At 41.3% G+C, this 22,449-nt stretch overlaps 1 protein-coding gene and 1 pseudogene across 1 annotated transcript in view; one reads left to right on the top strand and one right to left on the bottom strand.

Moving 5' to 3' along the window:
* The window catches only part of CREB5 (cAMP responsive element binding protein 5), a 407,122-nt gene that overhangs the window by 187,738 nt on the left and 196,935 nt on the right, over positions 1-22,449 (top strand). The window lies entirely within an intron of this gene.
* The window catches only part of LOC112406252 (40S ribosomal protein S2-like), a 75,417-nt pseudogene continuing 67,707 nt past the window's right edge, over positions 14,740-22,449 (bottom strand).

A 22,449-nucleotide genomic window follows, 5' to 3' on the forward strand; every position in this document is an offset into this window, starting at 1 on the left:
AATCAATTATCTAATTTGAAATAGTTTTAATAGTTCAACATTTCTTTCTGCTTCTACCTCAAGTCCCACGGTATGCCCACTTTCTTTGGTGGGTTCTATGCATGTCTTCCATTTTATACAGCAAGCACCCAGCTGTGCAAAAAAGGATAAATCACTTTTAACTTTAGCCAAAGCCTGGACAAAAAGAGGCCTCCTCTTTCTACTTCTCAACCCTTCCCACCAACATGGTCTTAATTTCAAAGCTGGTGACGAAGATTGAACGTGCAAAAGGGTCTGGCTTATGGCTCTTTCTTTTGGCAGCAGCAACCTTGGGAATAATTGAGAGATCACATTTCAGACCCATTTTGCACACCATCAAAGCAAAGGGGATAGGACTGATGCTTTTGAAATTGGAGGGGCCAGGCCAGTTTTCATGTTACTCCAGTTGAAGTTCTCTGGCGTCACAAGTTCAGCAGATGGATATCATACACCTACCTCTGGTGTGGTGTTCTGGGTTCCTTGGGAAATCTGATCCTTGGCCTCACTTTCATCATGCCTACCACAGCGCTTTAGGCCAAGGCCTCCTAAATCACGTCATTCAACCCCCCTCCACCCAGTGGACCTAAATGTTGGGGATTTCCCTGACCTCTCCTAAAGGGACCACCTTTCTGACTGGAAGATTCTTCTCAGAGACGATATGGTGCAATTTTTATGAGACTGTGGGGTATGTGGCAGCCACATAGCTATGATGAGTGAATATTCCCCCAAATCAAACATGATGAGTGAGAACTCCCCAGAATTGCTTTTACTAAATATCTGGGCAGCCAGGCCAGTGGGGGACCAAGATAAAGGTGGTCACTTCAAGGTTAGAGATGCTTTAAATAAAACAAACTGAAATTTTACTCTTCCCAAGGGGCAAAAAGGAGCCAACTACGCTGAATATCTCAGAACTGAATTTCTTGCATTGCATATATTAGAAGAAAAGTATGATCTAGACTACAACTTATTTCCATCGCAGCACTCTGGGATCCAAAAGAAGTGAGCCACAGATGCTTAGAAGCATCTCAGTTGCCCGCTTTGAACAGTTCATATTAAACTGTTGAAAGGAGGATGCACTAGAATTTTCTTTTCCTATTTTTCTAGCCAAATAAAACACTTTTTTTTTTTTTTTTTTGCCATATGTGAAGCCTTTTGAATGGGTTAAGAGCGTAAACTTGTAGCTAGATAGACCTGGGTTCAAGTCCTGGTCCGACCAGTTAACAGCTCTGTGACCTTGGACATGCTTATCTTCTCCCCACCTTGGTTACATCATCCATAAAGTGTGGCTATTAGCAATCAACTCACATAGCTGTCATCAGAAATAAATGTATGCATCAGATAACGCATGCATAGAGTATTTAGCATTGTGTTCATTTTAAGGACACAAAAGTATTCGCTATTATTATTGTTGCGATTGTTATTAGCATGTGATAGTGATTTTCAATAGTGAGAAGGATCCCAGTTTGCTTAATGACTTGTGAGCCTTGGAGCTAGGATAGTGCCATATGATGCTGTTCCCAGCGTATCCGGTGCTTAAATTTGCACTGGGACCAAGCCCATAATTTAGTATGAAACATAAAATGTGTGATGTTCCACCCTGCACTCAAGAATGTGGTTAATGGATAGTTAAACTTTCCTGAGGCAAACTCAGAAATTACTGGATCCATTATCTCCTTGGCAGGATAAGCAGTGCAGCTCTTTTCTTTTCCCAGCTACAAAATGCCTGTTGACAGGACAATCTGGAACCCAAGGGTTGGATAAGTATGGGTTGCATGAGGCCTTCCGTTTTGATCCTCTGTTATTGCTTTCTGATGAAGTGTAGACATTTGGCCACCAGGAGCAGAGAGCAATACAGAAGAGCATATACCTCTTTGTAAGTGGAAAGCTCATCTCTTGGTCCTGCTTACTGTACCACAAGCGTTTTCAGGTGTCCACTGGGGATGCTGAATGATACGTCCTTTCCAGTGTACTCTCCACCAATAAAATGTGATAACAGTACCCTTGGGAATGTTTAGAGAGACGTGATTCCAGATCAGGAAAGTTCAACAGTGGACCTGGAGAGTCTGGCCTAGATGCAAGTCAGATTTCATGCAAATAATTCTTGGCTGGATCCAACTTAGGTTTGGATGTTTCTTTTAATTTGCTGTTGGACCAGATTAAAGGGAGTAAATAACCTGTCCTCATTCCCATCCTAGGACCACATCAACCCCTACCTCAACTCTAGACCCTCCTCGTTCTCCTGACTTTGGGACCCTGACGAGCCACAGCTTAGCTGAGTCTTGCTGGTTCTACTTGGCGAGGATTCCCAGCCTATGTGGGAGGAAGGATGGTCTCCAAGGCATGGGAGAGCAAAACGGGGAGTAAAGAACAGGATGCCTCATTGGACTGCCTTCCATCAGGGGGAAAAGAGATAATACTTGTTCACTACATTTGAGTTCTAAGAAGGTGGGAAGATGGACCTCGAATTATACTTCTTTGGCAAACTGATGTTGATTTCCCTCTGAAGGAAAAGGCAGGAAAGGGAGCTAAAACTAAGATTTATTTATTCATGAACTTGGCATTTCAGTGAGTTATCTCATGTAAGAGAAGGTGTGTGAAAATGGTGGGTAACCATTCGGAGGGCTAGAAGGATTTTTTGTGTGTGGTGGAATGTTTTAAAGCTACCCTCGAGCATCATCAGACACTTGATCTGTGAATTATTTCTCTGATCATTAGACTCAAGAATTGTAACAACTTCTCGTGATGCATTTGGCCATTCCTTGTGTCCCAGGTTAATTGGTACTGGCAAGTCCATTAAGCCAGTGTAATATCACTCACCCCTCACCCAGAACTAGTGATTGAGCATCTTGAGGGCCACACGCCTTCTTTACCTCACTCCATCCATCATTACTTTATCTGAATCCTGCCCCCTCTGTGAAATTGGCCTTTTGCTCAATTTACATTCCGTGCAGTGACCTGATAGTGTGAAAAAGCTCAGCGTAGGTACAACCGGGGAGTTTTCCCTACAGAGTTTAAAGGGGATCTTGACTTAAAGTAGGGTGGGATTATTTTTATGCTCTACGGTTTCATTTGTTTTTGATAAGTGAGGGGAAACTCACTTTTTTTGAGTATCTGAAGTGACTTAGAAAAGGCAAAATAAGACTCATAGCTTTTGACGGTGTGTTCTCATACACAGCCCCAACCTTTCTCCTGTTTTGCTGACAGATTTCGAAGAGAATTTTCTGTAAGATAAAGATGGTTGTTTTTTGTACATGAAATTACAAGAGATTAGAAACATTCCCTTTTCTTCAAATTGTGTTGGCAGTTTGATCTGTAGGAGGTGATCGAAGCTTCAGCTTTGAACTAATTACTATAGCTTAAGTTTCTGTCTGAAAGTTTCATTTTAAGTTCATTTGAAGTATATACAGGAAAGATGAGAGAGAGAGGGAAGGATTGTAACAAATATGGTGTATTAGCTCAGATTGTATTTGGAATTTTCTTCCTCAAATAATATTAATTATAAAAGATGTGAAAATAAGCCCGTAACTATGTTTTCTTGGGGTTTTTTTCTTTCCTACTTATTAAAACTGAATCCATGAGAATGTCTGGAAATATAAAAATAATTTTAGAAGATGATATTTGCAAGCATTTTGGTCTGTTATTAACATGAGACTGTACTTGGGGGGGGGATGTGTGAGAAGGTCTTTCACAGATACTTCATCTAGCCAAAGTTGATACCCCATTTCACAGCACAGCCTCTGTCAGTGATGAGTCCCTAAGTGTATAATGACAGATGTCCCCAGCTCTGTACTATTGCCAATTAGTAAAATTATAAAATCGATTTCTATCTTACAAATAGGAAACTTTGGTTCTTAAAGTTCCAGGGCAAGCCCAGTTTTTGTCGATTGTTTTAGCTAAGACTTCATTCTTTGATCACCGTATTGTCCTTGTAAGCCGTCTAACAGGTCAGGAATATTTAGTCAATGCCTGGATGTGAGAATTGTTCCGTGATGATCTTTAAGATACCTATTGTCCATCCTTTTGTGATGTGCCTGCCTCGATAGAAATGCTGTCTGTGATTTGATTTCTGCTTCTCGTGAAGTTCAAGGGGGATGAATGGAGTTATTAAAAGGAGCCATGCCATGTTGAGAGGGTGGGGAGCGAGGTGTGTCTGGTAGGAGTTGGTGTGTGGGGGTGGAGGCTTAGGGAGGGCTGTAGGTACGTAGCACATTGTAGTGACTCCTGCCTCTTCCCAATCCTCTCTCCCCACCTCCAGTTCCATACCCCGGCCTTTATATCCCTGGATCCCTAGACGTGCCTTGTATCCTCCCTTCCTTAACACCCACCTCTCCCTGAGTTCCCTAATGTGCCTTGGTGGTTTGGAAAGAAAATGCTATTTGAATCCAGGAGTTGCTGAACAGGGGGTAGAGGAGCGGCGCAGACACTCTCTGTCCATTTCCTCGGCGTGCCCAGCCAAGCACCAGGCACAAGGCTTAACATTAATCAGAGCAGCTGCGTGAAGATCAGACAGCGGGCCTTATGAGTAATTTCATATATGCCAAGTTTTTTAGCGTGGTTTTCCCGAGAATCCCTTTTGTGATAAAACTCATTGTAGCAGGCACATGCCTGTGGTGGTTTAATTTAATGACATGGGAAGCAAGGATGGTAGGAAGGAGATGGAGAAGAGAAGGAGTTAGCTAGTACACAATTTATGTGAGAGAAACATTTTGCAGGCTAGACAGTCCTCCAAAGATTTTGTTTGCTTTAAGATTTGGTGTGAGGCAAAGGCAAACTTTTCAGATTATTCCTATTCTACTACAAATAATGGGTAAAATGTGAAAGAATTGTGCCACTGGCACCGTCCCTGTTGTAGAAAAGCCAAAGGTGTGAGGGACAGGAATGGGAGTTATCCAAAAAATACTTGCAATACATATTCTAGGGTGTTTAAGTATGTGTTCTCCTCTAGAGGAGTTGTGGGACTCAGAAACCACACAGGTAAATAAACAGCTCAACCCAAGTTAACACATTTCAGCTAAGAGTTATAACAGCCTCTTTGCCTCCCCTATCCCACCCCACCCTGCTAGAGCTTCGGTAAAGGGTCATTTCAACCAACATGAGTTTCACGTTCTTTCCTTTTTCTGCGTCTACCTTCTGGTTGGGTATATACAACCAAAATGAGAGAATCAAACGAGCAAAGGAAAGGAACATGTAACATTCCCAAGAATGGGTTATCTCCCTTCAAATAATCGCCATGTTGGTCTTCATCTTGGGGGATCCTTAGACCTTCTTTTATCCCTATTGTTGGCGGGGAGGGGAGGTGATGCCTGGTTCTACGTAATAAACTTTAGTAGACACTGTCTATTTTAGTGTATGGAGGGTGGAGTAAAATAGGAATTGTTCTAGAGACATAGAAGATAACGACAATAGAAAAACACAAAAGTAGGAACTATGTGAAACAAATATAGGAGGAGTGGGGAAATGAAAAGTGTATTAGGCAAACTGGACAAGCAGGGATGCAGTCTTTGAAGGTGGGAAAGTAGTGGGGGCCATTAAAGACACAGGTGCTAGAACTAGACCCCTGGGTTTGAAACCTGAGAGCTCCATTTGCTAAATGTGTGACTGGGAGAAATGTACCTCAATTCCTCTGAGCCTCAGTTTTCTCATCTGTGAAATGGAAATAATAATAGAGACCATTTGAGAGGGTATTTGTAATGTATGGAGGAGCCAGCCCACGAGCACTGGGCCCATGGAAAGCGCTCATCATGTGTTTGCTTAAATTATGGATGGGGGCTTAATAGCTTTAAGTGACAGAATAGGGAAGAGAGCTCTACACTTGGAACTTCTAGTTGCATTGGGAATATTTCAGTACATGAAATGGCTGAAAAGTCAGTCAGGCAAGACAGATCAAAGCCACTCAGAAATCTTGGAGATTGTTAATTCAATTCTTCGATCTGGAAAAAATAGATATCTCTTAAAATTCTGTTTGCTGTAGAGGCCATTGAAGCATTACTGTAAAGATCTAGGACAAAAAAGGTACGTTTGGGCAGGAAGTTTTTGCTAGAGGCTTTCTTAAGCACCATAAAATTGGAACACATTATTGAGAACTTCTATGGTCACCAAAAGGTAAAAGCCATAAAGTGAATGTATAATATTCATGTGTAATCAATTTGTGAATAGATTATTCTACAGCATATTTTCATCCAGTCAGGACAGATCTTTTCTCTTTATACAACTAATCTGATCTGTGTCAGAATTCACAAATTTGGACTGTTTTAAAATAAGAACCTGTTTCCAAATGTCCTTCAATGGAGGAACGGTTAACCAAACACTGGTACATCCGTACCATGGAATATTACTCAGCAATAAAAAGTAACAAACTATTGACACATGCAACAACTTAGGTGGATCTCAGGGGAATTACAGTTAATGGAAAAAGCTAACCTCAAAAAATTACATACTATATGTTTCCATTAATGTAACATTCTTGATATGACAAAATTATAGAGATGGAGAGCCGACTAGTAGTTGCCAAGAGTTAGGGTTGGTGGAGGGGCTGGAAGTAGCTATAAAGAGGTATTGTGAGTAATCCTTCTGGTGACGGAATAGTCTGTATCTTGATTGTGGTGGTGACCACACAAATCTACATATATGTTAAATTTTAGAGAACTAAACACATACACACAATGAGTGCCTATAAAACTGGTGAAATAAACTCTGTGGATTGTATCAGTGTCAGTTTCTTGATTTGATGTTGCATTATAACTATGAAAGATGTTACCTTTGGAGGAAACTGAGTGAAGAGTATGAAGGACCTCCCTGTGCAATTTTATGCAACCTTTTGTGAATCTATAATTATTCCCCCCCCCCAGATTGAAAAATCAAAGATATGTTTAATTTCTAATTTGATTTTAAGTTAGTTGATTTCCACAATCCTACCCTGACAAGACAAGGTTCTCCCCTTTCAGGCACCCGTGATAATCACTGAAAAGATCGACCGACTGACTGCTTTTTGAATGTGAGCATCTTAGGGTCAACAACTGCATACTACCCCGAAATTCATAAATTCACTGGATTCCATGGCTACCAGATGAAGATTCAATGACAGAAACCTTTATGTGTGATTAGGTGAACTCTAAAAAGCATGAAGAATGACTTGTCCACAGCCTTTAATAACTTAGCCAGTATGACCCCAAATGTTTTGTTTTGATCACAGCCTATCTGTTGAGGTCTTCTGATCACACTGAAAGAGGAAGTGGGCAGTCACTGATCTGAATCCTTGTTCCATGTAGTACCAGCTCCCTTATCACTATCCCTGTAACCTTTCTATCTCAACCAGATGGCAAAACAGGGAGGAGAGACATTTGGCTGCAGTAGACTGTTCAGAACTGGGGCGCCCCAACCAGGTGGAAGTTGTCTCAAAGAAGGTCTTTGTTGCCTATGGCCATCACTGAGCAGTGACTACAATCTGAATGTGTGTGACATCCTGCTGTGGGAGTTTGTATTTAGCTTGTAGATCTTCCAAGGAGTGTGATGTTTTTGAGGAATAATAACTGATTTGTCTGGGCCCTTTTCTGCCCATATTTTGAATTTAGATTTTGTTTTTCCATTCCAGTTTAAACCTGGTAAGCTTACTGAACATGCTGCTTTCTGCCTGTATGTTTTAGTTAGTTGGTTAGTCAGTGAGTTAGCTGGTAAGTTACAGCCAGTTGTGCTTTTAGTTTAGAAAACAGAGTGTGGAAGATTTTGCTGTAGATTTAGGGGGTCTTTAGGTAATTTGTAAATGTGCATTGTTGATGTAAGAAGGAATGTGTCCTCAGGAGATCTGTGGCCAGAGCTGGATTGTTTCACAAATTTAAGGGTAGTGCTGACATAGGAATATGTATAGCATACAGTATTTAGAGAGATGGTATGCATAAAAGAGTGGTAATCCTCTGCATTTGTGTGACGCTTAAAAAGTTTTCAAACCAGATCACATGCATCTTTTTGTTATCTCACTCCAGGTAGAGCAGGAATGTGGGACAATTTCCAACTACATTTTTTTTTTAAACAAATAAAGAACCAAAGGAGACTAGAAGGGCCATGACTTATTCAAGGTCCCTACTACAGGAAGCGGGGAATCAAAGACGAGTTATAAAATTTTTTTTTTTTTTGCGGTACGTGGGCCTATCACTGTTGTGGCCTCTCCTGTTGCGGAGCACAGGCTCCGGACGCGCAGGCTCAGCGGCCATGGCTCACGGGCCTAGCTGCTCCGCAGCATGTGGGATCTTCCCAGACCAGGGCACGAACCTGTGTCCCCTGCATCGGCAGGCGGACTCTTAACCACTGTGCCACCAGGGAAGCCCAAGTTATAAAATTTTTATTTTGGTGCTCTTTTCCCTGGAACCCACTGCCTCTACACACACCCTTGATACCAAAGAAATATGACAAATTCTATTTCTCCTTTACATTGGCTTTAGATATTGGAAAGAATCTATGTTTATGGTAAGATCTGGGTTTATTTTCTGCCATCAGAGGCTCACATGGGTGAGAGATTGACCTTGAGAAATGTCAGTGAAAGGATCATTTTAATGGCCATTGACCTTTTGAATATATGGTTAACAGAGTTTATAAACCCTTTTTTCCCTTATAGAACTAGATAACGTAAGACAAGACTGCCTACTAAGTAGGCAGTAGTACCTAATGTTGACTTACTATTCAGAAGAATTAAAACTTTTTTCGTTTGAATATTCATTCTATTTTAGTGGTTTGATTAACCTTCTCTTTAGTGGTTTGATTAACCTTCTTATTGGTCAGATAATCTGTCTGATGAAGGAAGTATTGCTCTTTCGAGGGCAAGAATCCAACATAATTTCTCACTAAATGATAAAATAATAAATTTTAAATAAGTAATAAAATAATAAAATAGTCATGAGCACAGCCCTCTCTGTAATTCTTCTCAGTATACATCATCTTAGTTGTCTCCTGTTTTTGCCTTAGTTTTTTTCATCTATTACAATACCATAGATTACAATAATCTTATCATTGGGATCAAAATTGTTTCAGTTGAAGTAGAAAGGTTCTTAATGACAAACACTACTCTTAAATAAATCATTTTAACTAATTTATCCCTTTGCTTTATTTCAAAAAAAATTATGTAAGTTGATTTATTGCTTGCATTATACCCCAGAGCCCTGGAAGAATTAATATTTTCTCTTCCAATCATTATGTGACAGCAGCTTGAGGACAAATAGAACCCAGGAGCTGATGTTTACATAAAGACTTAGGACACAGAACAATTTATGCCTTTTCTTATTTGAAAAAGTTGAGTCACACAGGAAGGTCTTAGAGGACATCAGGAAACAGAATAGCCTAATGATTTTGATAATTAGGATTCTTCTGACACTGGGGTGGCTTATATAGAGCGTATCAGGCCCATAGACAACTGTATGTCTCACACAACCAAAAATATCCTTGCTTGGTCCTAACAAGAAGAAGAAAGTATTCGTGTTTGGTGTTAAGTGGTGGTAAGTGAAAACTTCTAATTTATAAACCCAGGAAAATTCTACTTTAGGTGAGAAGAATATCAGTAGGTTCAGAAATAAGTAATCCACAATTGCTTTGTACTTTAGTATTTTCCCAAATTCTTCTAGATATTGCGAGAAAACCCATCTCTTTCTTCTCTCTCTGATGTCATCATCAAGCATTTATCTTGCATCTGTTTGGTCAAAGACCTAACACTTTAAGGCGTGTGTGGGAAAGAGTATGGGAAGGGTCTTCGTCTTTTCTATGTTTAGCCTTCATGCTTGGAATCCCCTTATTCCAAAAATATCTTCTTGGGGAAACCCAAACAATGTGCTAAAATTAATACCCCAAAAGGAAATGAACTGGAGTTGACCTTGGCAACTTCCCACTCCTTGTTTCCTGCTATTCTAGTGACTTTCTCAAAAATGGCACTTGTCCATCCCTGGTCTGGTTATCAGAGTTGAAGCTGATTTCCTGACCATGAGATGCAGGAGTGAGGGGCACAGGACTTTGAGCAAAATGGTAGGTTTGGCAAGTCAAGATTAGAGATGACAGACACAAAAGAATGCATTCGTTGTGATTCTGTTTCCACGAAATGCTAGAATAGGCAAAATGCCCTGTAGGAACAGAGAGCATGTTAGTGGTGGCCCAGGAGGGGACCGGCAGCCAAAGGACATGAGAGAAATTTTTGGGTGACAAAACTGTCTTATGTCTTGATTATGTTGGTGGTGACACAGGTGTAGACACTTGCCAATACTCAGTGACTTTCCACGTGAAATGGATAAATTTTATCATACATAATTTATATCTCAATAAAGTTGATTAAAAAAATTGTGATTAGAATACAATTTGTAAATCATTACTGCCATCTCCTTGCTTGTCCTTTAATCTTGTCTTCAGGACAGAGGAAATGACAATATTTGGGGACAATATTTTGATAGCAAGCACCACTGTTTATGTTTTATAAGATTAAAATGTCCATGTAATACCACTGAAAGATAATTTATCTCATGAAGCAGGATTGTTCTGCTTAATTTGAGATATTGACATTCTGTTCTTCAAGTTATTCTATGCCTGCGGGTAGAAATATTCGTTTGACTTAAAAATATTTACATATTAATTTCATTGCTGCCCTGCTAAGAGTGTGAATAATCACCCAACGAGTTACTCCCATGTCTTCTTGATTCAAATCACACACCTTTTTTACAAAAAAAATTTATTTATTTATTTTTGGCTGTGTTGGGTCTTCATTTCTGTGCAAGGGCTTTCTCTAGTTGCGGTGAACGGGGACCACTCTTCATCGCGGTGTGCGGGCCTCTCACTGTCGCGGCCTCTCCCGTTGCGGAGCACGGGCTCCAGATGCGCAGGCTCAGTACTTGTGGCTCACAGGCCTAGTTGCTCCACGGCATGTGGGACCTTCCCGGGCCAGGGATCGAACCCATGTCCCCTGCATTGGCAGGCAGATTCTCAACCACCACGCCACCAGGGAAGCCCTGAAATCTCACACCTTTGTATGGCTTTCCTGGCAGATACCTTTGGTGTCCCTGCCCAGCTTTGGTATGAGAACAGCCACTCACCCCGGAAAAGAATCCTCAGCAAGCAGAAATGGCTCATATTCACTTGCCCTCTGCTTCCTGATTACAAAATGTTCCTAATCAGAACTGGCTCCTGTTAAGCCTTTGCAGTCTTGGTCAGATGCAGCATGGCGTTTCCTTGTCTGTACACGCTCTTTTCTTTTTTCTCTTTAATTGTCTCAGGAATACCATCTTACGTTACACAAAGGTTGTCAGAAATAAATAAGAGATTTATCTGCTGACAAATATAATGATCCCTTTGAAAAACTAGATTGTGGTTGCTATAGTTAGGCTTTAGAGGCAAATATAAAAGTTGTGATTTTCCAATTATTTTGCAGGACTCATTTCAAAGAGATTCTAGGTGAATGGTAACCCTTTAACTAGTATTTAAAATGTGAACTTTGAAAAGATATACGTACCCCCATATTCATTGCAGCACTATTTACAAGAGCCAAGACATGAAAACAACCTAATTGTCCATCAACAGATGAATGGGTAAAGATGTGGCATGTGTGTGTCTATATATATATATATAGACACACACATACACAGTTGAGTTCTGAATAACATGGGTTTGAACTGCATGGGTCCACTCATACACAGACTTTTTTTGATAGTAAATACTACTGTACTACATGATCCACACTTGGTTGAATCCACGGATGCAGAACCTTGGGTATGAAGGAACCATGGATATGGAGGGCCAACCAAAAGTTATAGCAGATTTCCGACTGCATAGAGGGTCAATGCCCCCAACTCCCACGTTGTTTCAGAGTCGACTGTACCATGGAGTATTATTCAGCCATAACAAAGAAGGAAATCCTGCCTTTTGTGACAACATGGATAGACTTAAAGCACTAACCCATAGATACAGAGAACGGACTGGTGGTGGCCAGAGGTGAGGGTAGGGGTTGGGGAGGGGAGGGCACCACATGAGTAAAGGTGGTCAAAAAATACCCAAAATGTATATGTATTGGAGCTGGAGGATAAAACTACTCCAGAAATGTGTAAAAAGTGGGACCACATGACTGAATGTAAGAGGAAATAGGGAGAAGAAAGAAGAAAGAGAAGAGAAGAAGAAAGAAGAAAGAGAAGAGAAGAAGAAAGAAAGGAAGACATACATAGTATGTCCTCTGAGTGGGAGCAAAACAGCGTGTACATACATGTGCTGGGGGCATGTGAGGCCTTCCAGGGACTGGAAAGTGTAAATTCATCTGGCACATTCGTTGCCAGGAGGACCCAATCCATAATAACAGACTGCCTGCCATATGAGAAAATTGTACCATATTTCAACTGCTGCCTAATGGCTCTGTAAAACCTTAAACCAGGTGGATCTCTGAGTTTTAATGAAGTACACAACTCTGTGTTAGTTATGGGACCAAACTCTGGAAGTATGATGCATTGGAAGGGAAGTGGTTTTATGCTTTCTTCTTTGTTAAAACGAAATGATAAAGACCACTGACTTACCCAAAGGAAGACCAGTGCCCATAGATTTTTTTTTTTTATCATGTGCATACTTGAAAAGATTTTCTCCTAACAAAATAAAAGAGGCAGACTTGGGATTTGGCTTGCTTTTAGAGCTCACAGCAGTACAGTTAAACTGAATTTCTCTTCCTCCCTCTGGCTTCCTTTGTTTTTCTCCAGACTTAGCACTCTGAAACAAACACTGAACAGTACGGGACATGGTATTTCCTGGGTAATGTCATTGACTGTGAGCTTTGTTTATTAAGCATGACATTAGGGCACTGAGAGATCTTATATGGCTTCCTCTTGTACCATACAGATTACACACACACACACACACACACACACACACACACACACACACACAGGCTCCTTTTGCCCTTCATTTTGGTTGTCTTTCCTCACTCTTTAGGAGAAAGCAGGGCAAGGAGTGTTTTCCCCCTTATGTGTGTTCACAGGTTTCATACTTTTCCATTTTCTTTTCTCTTTTCTTTCAGTTGTGATTTTTTTTAGTAGCGGAGGGGTGGGGGAGGTCGAGGAGTGTAGGTGGAAGGATAGGACTTTAGCAGTAAAATGCCAGAAAGACCCTCTTGGCAGTAACATAAGAAATTATGTTTTATTATGTTTTAAAACATGAATGGGGGGAGGGAAATGTTAAAGGGGAAATACTATGTAATTGAAGCTGCTGACTAGTCTATGGTCAGAGCCAGGCAGAATTTGGTTGGCAAGGGCGCTGCTCTGAGATGTCATTTGATATCAATCCCAGTCTCCCTGCCTCCCTGGCCCCTGTCTTTCCTCCTTCCCCACAGTACATGAGCAGGTTAAAATCCAGGATGTAAGGACTTGTATCATTGACCCTAAAACTGTTTTAGAAAATCAGATTCCATTGTTCACTCCTTCAGAAGTCATTACTGCTTTTCTTAAAACAGGTCTCTGAAATTCCTGAGGGCATGGGGCAAATTGATGGTTGACATGTGTTGATACGTGAGTAATCTTTAGGTCAATAAAGGTTAATGATAGGGACTGGTTGGTTATATGTAAGTTTAAGTATTGCCTGGCTCAAATATGAGAAGAATAGGGTCTCTACATTTCTTCTTAAATTATCTTAATTTAAAAGAGAAGATTTTTTAATTATTGGCATAAAAATTGATCAGTTGTAATTATTCATCTGTGTTCATTCATAATCTGTGACCTACTTGTATATCATGCTATCTCTGTGGTTATAATAGGAAAGTCAAATAACTCCTCCTGGAGCTTACCATTTAAAGCAAGATGTCAGAAGCGTAACTTTATTTTAGTTATTTATTTTGTTAACGTCTTTATTGGAGTATAATTGCTTTACAATGGTGTGTTCGTTTCTGCTGTATAACAAAGTGAATCAGCTATACGTATACATATATCCACATATCTCCTCCCTCTTGCGTCTCCCTCCCACAGAGGTGTAACTTTAAGTAGCCATGCAGATACATCCTTCTGCAAAGTTAGACCTGAGGTAGTTACGCAACCATGATCAGCAGGAAGCAGTGATAATTTGAATTAGTACAGTAGTTCTTGAGTAGTAGGTTGTGTGTTTACCTTTTGAGAAACATGTGCTTTTCTGACTCGTACATTTTAGACATAGCTTTCTTTTAGGTCCTGGGTCTATGGGACAGTTTGTCCTTTGCTTTGAAGCCATTTGTGCTGGACTGCCTATAGTTTCCATCTTGATGAATTTCTAGACCCTGAGCTCACCTGCTCCTAGGCTCCTTAGCTCTGGGAGCACATTTTTTGCAGAATTTGCTCTAGGATGGTGGTTGAGTCCAAAGTGCTTTTTCTATCCTTTACACGGCATATGGGATGGGCTTATGCACCCAAAAAGCCTGGGTACCATTGTTACATTTGAGTGCCCATTTAGAATGTTTGTTGAATGAGTGCAGTGCCTGGGAAGGATAGGAAATATTGAGCTATCCCTTTGCCTAATGAAAAAGGTAGTTTTTATTTTTATTTATTTGTTTTAAAAGGTAGTTTTTAAGTAGAATAATCCTCTTATGTGTATTTTGATTTTGATTTGATTTTGTCTTTAGGCTAGAGAGAGTTGTATGGAAGGATTTTTTCTTTCCTCCTGCCATGACTCTGTGCAATGAGCTGGTTTTCTCCTTTTGTTTCAGCTCTGTCAGGGACCAAGGCCACCTGGTTGAGTTGGAAACACTAGGGTGTGTGGTCTTCACTGGGTCTCCTGCAGTCGGCAGTAGCGGTGGCTGAGTGGGAAGGCTTCATGCTCGTTGTGGTCAGAGCCCACAGCTTTTGAACCCAGCCTGGTGACTGGGCTCTGCCAGCAGTGCTGGAGAGGGAGCTGGCAGAGAGATGAGCGTGTGGGGTCAGAGCGGGCGGGAGGAAAAATCGGCTAATGGACCATCGATCACCCAAGGTTACCGTTGTGAGGGGGACCTTGGGGGGGCCCGGAATCTGTGCCCTAGTGTCAGATAATGTTGACTCACGGGGCCAAAGCTTAATGTTGTTCTCAACCAAGAGTTGGAAGCTCTCCAAGGGCGTCTTCGAGGGCCTTTGTCGTTTTCCTTTTCTTGAGCAGCTTCTCCCTCACCGGCCTCCCAAGCGTTGCAACTCACGCTGTCAGGTCTTCAGTTCTGTCCTTTCAGGCGCTGGAGTCCGTCTTTTCTGGTACATGTTTAAAGGCTGTAGCAGTGTCTGCCGTTTATTCATCTTGGGCTTCTTTCTGTGTCCCACTCTGCCAGCTGGGTGAACAGGGGGAGCTGGCAGCAAGGGAAGGGACCAGAGGGAAGGTGGTGAAAGGCGTGCTCAGAGGTATCTGGCTTTGGTTTTTCCAGAGTTTGATAGCATTCGGCTTAGTGACCACAATTCAATTATAGGCACCACACAGCCATCCTGAGTGACTATATTCTTGCCAAAAACTGCTGTGTAAAGGCGGCTGCATTTTTGTTATCCTTGCCTGATGGACTTTTAAGTATATTAACCACATACATTCACACAAAGGGGAAAATTTACTACCTAAACAGGGGGACCTAAATCCCCCAGGCTAAATAAACCCAAATGAAAACACAAGAACTGCAGTTACAGGCCTCCCAAAGATAAGAATTCAACCTTTATAAAGGTTCCTTCAAATGAAAAATGGATGGTAGAGCTGCTAATGGCCCAGTAACCTAGGAAGGTAACTCTTCCCTAATGTGCAAGGCCCTCGGATCTGTTCCAGCTTCTCGGGATAGAGGATTTTCACCCCAGGCTTCTGCACAGGTCTGGGCCTAGAAGGTCCCGTTGTGGCCTTCAAGATTTTACAACCACCTTGGAGGACAGACCATCTTGGCAGTTTTTGTGTTGCCTCTGTTTCGTGTGCGTGTGCGTGTGCGTGTATGTGTGTGTGTAAAAGAGAGAGAGAGAGCTTCCTGTGTGTGTCAGTCTATAGGGAGAGAGGCAAGGGCCAAGGTAGGGGAGAGTGTGTTTATCTCCAGCTTTTTCCAGTTAGAATTGGTTGAGATGGGAGACTGAAGGGAACTTAGTCTTCTGAAACAGTGGGAGATGTAAGTCTTCTTCTTAAGCTTGGAGGAAGAGTTAGGAAGCTAAGAATTTACCTAGTAGAATCACTCCTGCATGTGTTTCTCTGCAGAAATAGGTTATCCATTAGGGCAAATGTGAGGCAATAGATCTTGCCCAGCACGTTCTCAGACTTCTGGTGGTATGGAGCGTCTCTGAATCTCGCTACCAGTAAATCCTGCCACTATATTAAGGACAAGTCACAACATGCAGGTGAATTCATATCTCTGTTGTAAATCATTTGAATATTATTTTAAAATAAATATGGTGGGTTGGGAAAGGGGTTAATTACAAAGGGGGTGAGGGAATTTTTTGAGGCGATGGAACTCTTCTATATCTTGGTTGTGGTAGTAGTTACATGACTATGCATTTGTCAAATTTCATAGAACTGCAATATTAAAAAGGGTGAATTTTACCATCTGTAAGTTGTAACTCAACAAACCTGACCTCCCTAAAATTACAAATGAATAAATAAATAATGAATGAATGCATATTTCTTTCACTTGTCTCGCTGCTTTGCCAGCCAACCAGCCCTTTAGACGACGCCTCCTTTTCAAAGGAAGGACACCACGTGGTCAGCTCCAGCCTATGAGCTCACGATGCCAGTAAGGCCGTTCCAGAAAAACCAAAGATGGTGTGCATTTCCTTCTGGGGCAGATGACTTAATCCTCCAGGTAGCAATGCCCTTGTATGGTTAGCACAGGTAGGGAAATACTTAGCTTCATGCTGACTCACCAGGTAAAGAATCATCTCTCTGAATGAGTCAGAATCACAAATGTGTTCTGTACACAGTCTCATGTGTCCTGCATTGTAAAAGACTCAAAGCACCAATGAGGGCAGACGCTTGCAGGTCTCACTGGCCCTATATGGATAACGTCCGCAATCTGCAGCTCCCCCATTTCCTGGCATGGTCCTGTTGAATTCAAGCCCTCTAGCTCAGTCAGTCACATACCCAGTTAGGCACCGGAGAAACTAATTTAAATTTATGCTCTACTAATGTTGTTTATTCAGTTCTAGGTAAACCTAATAATTGTAGAATAAAATGTTTCAGTGTTAAGTATATTTCTGGACGTATTTCTGGAAAGGAGGTGTGTGTGTGTGTGTGTGTGTGTGTGTGTGTGTAAGGATCCAGAATTAAAACAGGTTCGGGTAATGTAAAATACCACAGAAAGTAGGGGTTTCCAAGGAAAACATGGGGAAACGCTGTAGGAGAATCTAATGTATGCTATAGCTTTTAAAAGGAAACATTAATAGTGAAACATGCCCTCAAAGGGCAAGTCAGTAATAAATTTCGTGTCAGAAATTACCTGTCAGTAGGATTATGTTAAATAATGTTGAATTGTTATTAGTTGGAAGGGAAAGAGGAGAGTAACTTTCTCAAAAGTGTTCAGAGTGTCATGTTTCACACACAAATCCCATTATTGTTTAACAGGACTTTTGTGCTTAACCCTTCTCCAAGATGTATTGAAAATTTTGACCATTTTAGTTCATTCTCCAAATGCAGTCATTAAAGAAAAGAAGCCAAAGTTTCTATGCAGGAATTTGGAATTACCCAGAGGACTAGCGTATCTGATTAGACATCCATTGTAGAGTGTCCTGATTGATAAATGTATGCCTGCTTGCTGGAACCACAAAGAAAAATATCTTCACTTCTTTGCCTCAGCAAAGCAGTAATGAAATAGTGGAGGCCTCACCATTTCAACATTTTGAGCATTTTGCTTGTTTTGGCCAAATAACTAAAAATGTATTTTCCCCTTGAAGAAAGTCTCATTGCAAATGTGTGAATTTTTAAGGTTCACTGCAATATATTTGGTCTGAAACTGAGTCCACTCATTGAGCCAGGGCCCAGAACCCCACCCTAGATTCAAAGAAGATGGGGACTACTGGGAACAGAGTGGGAAACACAGCTGAGGCTTAAATGTGAGCTAACACATTGTCACTGGGCTTTTTACAAGGGCTGCTTATGACTCATAGGTGTCAAATCATCAAGTCATTACTCCTAGAATAAAAGATCACTTCAACTTGATGTGAACGGAATGAAGGGTGATTGCTCCATTGGATTTGGGTTTTTGAAGGACAAGAGTTAGAGGTAAGCTTTGGGATCCCTCCATGTACTTTGATTTGACCCCTTGATTACTGATCCTTACCTACCTTGGGTCCCTTTTGGAAACTGTCATATTTGATGACATATTTGACTTCATGACATTCACACAAGATCTTGCCAGTGAGTGCCTGACTGCATTAGGCATTTGTGGACATCTTTATTTCTTCAGGTCAGCAAATCTCAATATTTGTAAATTACCCCAGCAGTAATTTACAAATGGTCTTGGAGTGGCTTAGAGTCATAGATAAACTTTCCAATGTGCAAGCCACTGCATCCTTTGGGGGCAACCTAGAATCCGGGGAGGCTTCTTGCGAGCCTGGAGCATTCTGATCTGCTTCAGGAATGCTGTCTTGAGGGTGAGTACCCTGGCCATTTCAAAGCTTGTTCAGATGGCAGTCATTTGTGCTAGCCATTTGGGATTTAATCTTGCAGTTATGGAAAGATCTTTTAGTTACGTTGCAAAATATATAATTTCGTAATGTCTCGTTATGATTAGTTACAACATACAGAGGCTAGGCTGCTGCTGTCACTCATAATATACTTGGTGAGACCAAGACCAAGTCAGTGAGACCATGCCTTTTTCATGAGATACCACGCTCACCACCAGCAGGTTTGCTGTCCTGGTCTAGTCTTGCTTCAATTGAAAAGGGTTGGATACTCTTGTTGTCACTTCGGAGAGATTCCTCATGCTCCAGTCATAATGAGGGACACCTGCATTTCCAAAAGCTTCTTACCTTCATGTGAAATCCCTTCCTGGCTTTCAGCATTTTTTTAAACAATTAAGCAAAACTCTCTTATGTTATAATTGTGAACAAAACTTCTTAAATATTTTAATTATAGAAATTTCAAATATTATGTAAGTACAAAGATCAGGATAATGACCCAGCACGAACCTACCATCCAACTTAAACAATTATCACCTCACAACTGGTCATGTTTCATCGGTGTCTCTACCCACTTCCAGCCTCTCCCAAGGTTATTTGAAGCATATCCCAGATACCATAGCATTTTATCCATAAGTATATCAGCATGTAAGTATGAAAGATAAGTACTCTTTAAAGAAAAGTAACCATGATACCATATTTTCACCTAAGAAGTTACCCATAGTTTCTTAATATTTTAAAATATCCTTCAGATTTCCTTGTTTGTTTCATAGGATTTTGGCCCTTTATTTTTTAAATTAATTAATTCACTTTATATTTCTTATATAAAAATGCTACAGTGGTGGCCATAGATGGAGCCTGGGCTCTCTACAGGGAGACTCTGGTGTGAGTCTGTGGGAGATGTCTCTGGATTCCTGACAGGGAGACTTGGTGAACACGGTCTCTTTTCAGAGATCAGGGTGAGAGAGCTGTAAGTCTTGGAGATGGCATCACAGTCGCCCAGGTTGGCAGTGCAGCCCCTGGTCGAGGTGTGACAGTCATCCATACTGGCCATCAGCAGCAGCTTCTTGAGTGCAGAGGCCGAGATGATGCCAGTGCCTCTGGGGGTGGGAAGAGGCACTCAGCATGGAGGCTGGTGCCTTGCAGGGACAGTGTGGGACCTGCCTGTCTTCTTCTCCCAGTAGCATTGCCACACGGGGACAATGGAGAGCTTGATCAGGATGATGGCCCCTAGGATGGCCCTGGCAACCTCCTTGGAGCACTTAATACTCAGACCGACATGGCCGTAGTAGTCCCAGATGGCAACAGAACCTGGTCCACTGGCTAGTGTAGGTCTGCTTTTGCATGGACATAATCTTCAAAACCTCATCCTTGAGGCATATCCCCAGGAGAAAGTCAGTGATTTCAGATTCCTTGATGGGAAAGGAGAAGAGAGGAATCTCCTCCAGGGATTTGGTCTCCCTGTCCTTGATCAGGTGGCCCAGCTCGGCCTTGCTTCCTTGAACTCTGTGATGTGGGCTGGGCTGTTGCTGCAGCCAGGAGTACCCCAGGAGTACGGGTATACCTCTGCCATTTGGTGCTTTCCCAGATAAGTGCCCTTTATTTTAATCGGAACTGAAATAAGGTCTGTACATTAAAATTGGTTGACATGTCTTCTTACACGCTTTTAAATCACAGATCTGTTCCCCCCCCCCTTTTTTCTGTTTTGCCTTGAAATTTATTTGTTGAAGAGTTTGTAGAGTTTTGTACAAAGTGAATATCGTTGATTCCATTTTCATGGTGTCAGTTTAACTAGTTCCTTTGTTTCTTGTATTTCTCATAAATTGGTAATTGGGGCTTTCTAGACTTCGTTTAACATCAAGTTCAATTTTTTGGCAAGAGTGCTTCATAGGCAACGTGGGATACTTCTGTCAGGAGGCACCAAAATCTGCTCGTCTCTCTTTGGGATGCTGGCAGTCATTGACAATCCTCACCTAGATCCATTACATCTTTGGGGATTGCAAAATGGTGAAGTATATTTCTATCATACCTTCTTCACTTATTAGCTGGAATACTTCTGTAAGGAGGACCTACCTTCAACTATGTGACTACCTGGAAGTCCAGTTCAAAACTTCCTACAGTCTGTGGCTCATTTATTTTAATGTCAGAGAGATGTCCTTTTACCCAGTAAGTACCCACAAACAACCCTTCACCAGTAAAAGGCTGTAGCATGCAGCAGGAAAAAACAAGCCAGGACCTCAGGAGTCGTGGCTCTACCTCTGAGATCTGTATGATGTTGAACAAGCTATGTAATTTCTTAGAGCTGGCAGGTTCCAGGCCCCTACCTACACTTCAACCAGAGAAGCAGTTTTTTCTTAATTTCATTTGAACAAATCAAGCCATGACTTTAAAAAAAATTTTTATTTTATTGAAGTATAGTTGATTTACAATGTCATGTTAATTTCTACTGTACAGCAAAGTGATTCAGATATATATATTATTTTTCATATTCTTTTCCATTACGGTTTATCACAGGATATTGAATGTAGTTCCCTGTGCTATACAGTAGGCATTGTTGTTTATCCATTCTGCATATAATAGTTTGCATCTACTAGCCCCAAATTCCCAGTCCATCCCTCCTCTAACCCCCCTTCCCTTTGGCAACCACAAGTTTGTTCTCTATGTCTATGAATCTGTTTCTGTTTCATAGATAAGTTCATTAGTGAGGCCATGGCTTTTAAAAATCGTATATAGTCTATCACTAAGGTCTCTTTCAGCTAAGACATTTTATGATTTTCATTTAGGGTAAAAAAATATATAAGTCCCCATCAGGATATTTAGGATCCAGTGACCACGAAGAGCTAAGTGTTATTTCTAAGAATGTGTTATTTCATTTATTCATCCATCAGTTCAGTAGTTCATTTATGTTTTTATTTATGCTATCTAAGTCGCTATAAAGTCTAAAGCTTGGGAGTGGGCACTGTGGGCAATAACCTTTAGGGGATCTCCTGGGGGTACCATTCTTGAAGCCTCAGCCTGAAGTTCAGAGAGTTGAGGAAAGGATGCTGGAATTCTTGGAAGTCTTTATTGACATCATCCATAAGAATGATTCCACGTACTTGAGAACTGTATTTGGAATTTTACATGGAAAGCCTCCACAGGGGAGCCAGTGTAGGGGATGCTTAACAATGTCCCTGAGAGGGAAAAGCAATTCAGAAGAACATCCGAAGAACTCTCGTTAATTGTTTACATGACAAAGTTAATCTCAAATTGTAGAGGAAAAATACAAGAAACGATCCTACTTCGAAATTCCCTGTCCACCTGTCCCTCAGTTCTCTGTGCAGAGAACTCTCATCCATACAACTAGTGAGTGAGTACAGGTTAGAAGCACAAAATCTAGTTTTAGCACAGTCCCAGGTTCCAAATAGGAAATGTGGACTCTGCTTTCTCATTAGTGCGCCTGAAATTCCTCCCTGGGTATGTGTATTCAGAGTGGCTCAGGTCGAGGGGGTGAGTAGAAGGAGGAAAGCAGAAAACACAATTCCAAAATCCACCATTGGAATCACACTGGCTTGTGACAGAATGAGCACAAAAATAAAGTCGACAGTTGTCACCTCTGAAATTAGGAGCAAATGGGGGCTTCGCTTCATCACAGTTTCACTCAGTACTTAGTCAGAGAAGGTGCTGCCGCTCCCCTGGCACTTAATTTAATAATGGGAGCAGTTCCTGGCAGGAGATGTTACAAAACAACCTTAAGCATAAGAGGGGGAAAAAAGAGCAGTGCTTCATTTAACAAGTTCGGGGCCTTTCTTGGAGGCCATGAAGTTCTCAGTTCAAGTTAATTATTGTCGACAAATATTTATTTATTCACTTGATGAATATTTATTGAGTGGCTCTTTTG

Source organism: Neophocaena asiaeorientalis, unplaced genomic scaffold (assembly GCF_003031525.2).
Source record: "Neophocaena asiaeorientalis asiaeorientalis breed wild unplaced genomic scaffold, Neophocaena_asiaeorientalis_V1.1 scaffold36, whole genome shotgun sequence".
NCBI lineage: Eukaryota > Metazoa > Chordata > Mammalia > Artiodactyla > Phocoenidae > Neophocaena > Neophocaena asiaeorientalis.